Consider the following 5,000-nt stretch of genomic DNA (forward strand, 5'->3'; position numbering starts at 1 on the left):
ATTAGATGGTTAGTATCGATTGCAGTAAACAAAATCTGCATGAAGTGTGGTACGTAATGGTATTAATTTCGTGATTAATTTCTAAACACATTTGAGCATTGTCTAAAACTGGTTCATTTTGACATTCTGTTCCATGTTCAAGTCAGCTGTCTCCCCCCCCCCCCTCCATTTGGAAGTTTGAGAATGGAAAGGTTTTATTTTTTTCTTAATTTCTTTTATGGACTTCATTAGCAAGTGCATTCAGATAGATGGGGAGCTGGAATCAATCTCATGGCCTTTGGACATTATCTTTCGTTAACTGACCCGAATTTGTACTTGACATTTTTCTTTTTCTTGTGGGGTGTAAATCCAAGTTCGCCTCCTTAGAGCTTTTTGAAAGCAGTGTTTTGAAGATCGCTGTCAATGTATTGAGAATACACTGTGTGTGTCCTACCATACTCGTGGAATCTTTAGCTTTTTTATCATTACTATTATTATTATTAAATGCTAAGCTACAACCCTAGTTGGAAAAGCAAGATGCTATAAGCCCAGGGGCTCCAACAGGGAAAAAAAGCCCAGTGAGGAAAGGAAATAAGGAAATAAATAAATGAAGAGAACAAATTAACAATAAATTATTCTAAAATATCAGAAGCAGGTTTTCTGAAAGATATTTAACTTTCAAAATGACATCTTTTATGGTTTTAATTGAATATTTTTTAATTTTTTTTTTCATTTACAAGAAACGATATCGGCGTCAATGACCTTAGATGTCAGGATGCCAGAAAACCTCAAATCAATCAATCAATCAATTTGGCCTTCTATAAATATAAACCGTAAGTCCTTACTTTGATTAGTGTATCCGAAAAGTAGGTTGGTCCTTCTCTACTTCGTTCATTCCAGCATATTTCGTCTAATTGTATTTTTTCAGTCATTCAGCTTAAATGTACACACATTAAGAGGAACGAAAATAATGAAGTTAAGATCAGAAAATTATGAATTATATGAAATTAATGGTCGTATATGAATTAACTGCCCTGTAGAATTTAATTACTGTAAGAATCAGTTGTATGGAAATTAATAATTATATAAAAATGAAAATGCTGTATAAGCGAAGACACTCCCATTATTATTATTATTATTATTATTATTATTATTATTATTATTATTATTATTAGCTAAGCTACAACCCGAGTTGAAAAAGCAAGATGCTATAAGCCCAAGGACTCCAACAGGAAAAATAATCCAGTGAGGAAAGGAAATAAGAAAATAATTAGACGACATAAGAAGTAATGAACAATTGAAATAAAATATTTGAAAAACATTAACATTAAAACAGATATGTCATATATAAATTATAAGAAAGACTTATGTCAGCCTGTTCAACATAAAAGCATTTGCTGCAAGTTTGAACTTTGAAAGTTGTACCGATTCAACTACCCGATTGGGAAGATCATTCCACGACTTAGTCACATCTGGAATAAACTATAATAGGGAATGATTCTCGTGCATTGGCAATGAGATTTCCCCCCCCCCCCCACCCCCGAACAACCGTTCACTAGATATGAATTCCACATTTCTGGGGTCACTGATAACGTTCAGGTTTACTTGGCGTTTGGAATTGGAGAGAGAGAGAGAGAGAGAGAGAGAGAGAGAGAGAGAGAGCCTTACCTTATTGCCTTATTCTATGTTTGGGTTTCCCCAGGTCCCTCAGTGTGAGACACCTAGTATATCCGCGAGAGAGAGAGAGAGAGAGAGAGAGAGAGAGAGAGAGAGAGAGAGAGAGAGAGAGAGAGGAGAGAGAGACTTATCTTACCTTACCTTATTGCCTTATTTTATGTTTGGGTTCCCCCAGAGAGAGAGAGAGAGAGAGAGAGAGAGAGAGAGAGAGAGAGAGAGAAGAGAGAGAGAGAGAGAGAGAGAGAGAGAGAGAGAGAGAGAGAGAGAGAGAGAGAGAGAGAGAGAGAGAGAGAGAATTCAGGCTTCAAGTTGTTGATCCGCAATATATATGATATATATATATATATATATATATATATATATATATATATATATATATATATATATATATATATATATATGTGTGTGTGTGTGTGTATAATCAGCCGTTGTTATTTCACTGCAGGACAAAGGCCTCAGACATGTCTTTCCACTCGCGTCTGTTCATGGTGTTTGGATGCCATAGTATACCCTCCTTCCCCTGCTTCTTTTGCAATCTCTAGGTACCCATTCGGTTATTCTTAATGTTTATCGATTATGTCATTCTCATATGTTCTGCCAATGTTCTTTTGTTTTTCTCACATGTTGCTAGAATATTCTCAACTTTAGTTTTCTCTCGTTGTTCTTTTTCTGTCTCTTAGTTTTATCCCCATCATATTTCTTTCCATAGCTCTTTGAGTTGTAATTAGCTTATGTTCTAAAGCCATTTTTTCTTTGCTCGTGGGTTATAAAAAGTCATTCATTTAAGAAAATGAAAGGAATGAATAAAGATAGATGCTCAGTCTTCAGTCAACTTGATTATCTAGGACCCCACTGAGACTGGCTTAGCCCAGTTGTGCTCATTTGCTTCTCATAAAATGTTCGTTTGTACATTTGTATTATTCTTCTCAGAATATATAATACAGTGGGGGATTTACTCTGAGGGTTGTGATGGCCGATGTGGTAAGGACCCTGACTGGTGAACGCCAGACTGGGGTTCGAGTCCCGCTCAAACTTGGTGAGATTCTTTGGTCGCAGCAACCTCACCATCCTTGTGAGATAAGGATGGGGGTGTTTGGGGGAAGTCACCAGCAGCCATTGACTGGCCCTCCTTGGTCCCAGCTTGGGTGGAAAGGCGTCTTGAGCACTGATCACATGTGTATATGGTCAGTCTCTAGGGCATTGTCCTGCTCGATAGGCCAATGTCACTGCCCCCTTCCCCCTGCCAATCATGAGCTGTCTTTAAACCTTTAAACTGTTCTGAACAAGGTGGTTTAATATAAGGAGATTCCTTGACTACAAAGCCTTTAGTAGTCTCAAAGCCAGGTTAGTCTGTGACAAATCTATGCAGGGTACAACTACGATGTTTACCACTTGTTGCAATTCGATGCTGAATATATATATGTATGTGTATAATATATATATATATATATATATATATATATATATATATATATATATATATATATATATATATATATATATATATATTTATATAAAATAGGGCTTATAGCATCCTGCTTTTCCAATCAGGGTCTTAGCTTAGCAAGTAATAATAATGATAATAATAATAATAATAATAATAATAATAATAATGTCGTGATAGAATTCTAAATCATTTTCCATTGTCTCATTTTGATATCAATTTCTTGATATGAAGCCAATGGCCACCAAAATAGTTCTCTCCTGTTTTGAAATAGAGTCGAAATGTCACTTCGTATATAGACTTCCCAACGAATTCGGACAGCAGTCTCAAGTAATGATAACCAAGGTATTGTTAGCGTGTTTAGCGTATGACATTTCCTTATGTGAATAGCCTAATATTCACGAAAGACTTGGAAACACAAGAATGGAAGTCCTTCCAGTGAAATTTGATTTGGAGTTATGGGAAACTGAAATATCCTTTTTTTTAGTTCTGAAATATTTTTTTTTAGTTCTGAAATATCTTTTTTTAGTTCTTAAATATCTTTTTATAGTTCTGAAATATATTTTTTAGTTCTTAAATATGTTTTCATAGTTCTGAAATATCTTTTTTTAGTTCTGAAATATCTTTTTTTAGTTCTTAAATATCTTTTATAGTTCTGAAATATCTTTTTTTAGTTCTTAAATATCTTTTTTAGTTCTGAAATATCTTTTTTTAGTTCTTAAATATCTTTTTTTTAGTTCTTAAATATCTTTTTTTAGTTCTTAAATATCTTTTTTTTTTAGTTCTGAAATATCTTTTTTTAGTTCTTAAATATCTTTTTTAGTTCTGAAATATCTTTTTTTAGTTCTTAAATATCTTTTTATAGTTCTGAAATATCTTTTTTTTAGTTCTTAAATATCTTTTTTTAGTTCTTAAATATCTTTTTTTTTTAGTTCTGAAATATCTTGTGTTAGGTCTTATATATCTTTTTTCTGAAATATTTGTTTTTTTAGTTCCAAAATATCTTTATTTAGTTCTGAAATATCTTTTTTAGTTCTGAAATATCTTTTTTAGTTCTGAAATAACTTTTTTTAGTTCTGAAATATCTTTTTTTTAGTTCTGAAATATCCTTTCTTAGTTCGGAAATATCTTTTAGCTCTAGAATATCTTTTTTTACTGTAGTTCTGAAATATCTTTTTAGTTCTGAAATATCTTTTAGCTCTAAAATATCTTATTTTAGTTCTGAAATATCTTTTTAGTTCTGAAATATCTTTTAGCTCTAAAATATCTTATTTTAGTTCTGAAATATCTTTTAGTTCTAAAATATCTTATTTTAGTTCTGAAATATCTTTTTTTTTTAGTTCCTTAAATATCGTTTTAGTTCTGAAATAACTTACTTTAATTTAGACATATCTTTTTCTTAGTTTAGAAATATCTTTTTTTTAGTTCTGAAATATCTTATTTTAGTTCTGAAATATCTTTTAGTTCTAAAATATCTTATTTTAGTTCTGAAATATCTTTTTTTTTAGTTCCTTAAATATGATTTTAGTTTTGAAATATCTTTTTTTTAGTTCTGAAATATCGCATTTTAGTTCTGAAATAACTTATTTTAGTTTAGAAATATATATATATATTTTTTTTAGTTCTGAAATATCTTCTTTTAGTTCGAGAATATTTTTTTTTTTTAAAGTTCTGAAACATCTTTTTATTAGTTCTGAAATTTCTTTTTGTAGTTCTGAAATGTCTTTTTTTAGTTCTGAAATATCTTTTATTTCTAAAATATCTTTTTATAGTTCTAAAATATCTTTTATTTATAAAATATGGTTTTTTTTGGTTTCTAAAATATCTCATTTTAGTTCTGAAATATCTTTGTTCTAAAATATCTTTTTTTTAGTTCTGAAATATCTTTTTATTAGTTATT

The sequence above is a fragment of the Palaemon carinicauda genome, chromosome 29 (assembly GCF_036898095.1).
Source record: "Palaemon carinicauda isolate YSFRI2023 chromosome 29, ASM3689809v2, whole genome shotgun sequence".
Classification (NCBI taxonomy): domain Eukaryota; kingdom Metazoa; phylum Arthropoda; class Malacostraca; order Decapoda; family Palaemonidae; genus Palaemon; species Palaemon carinicauda.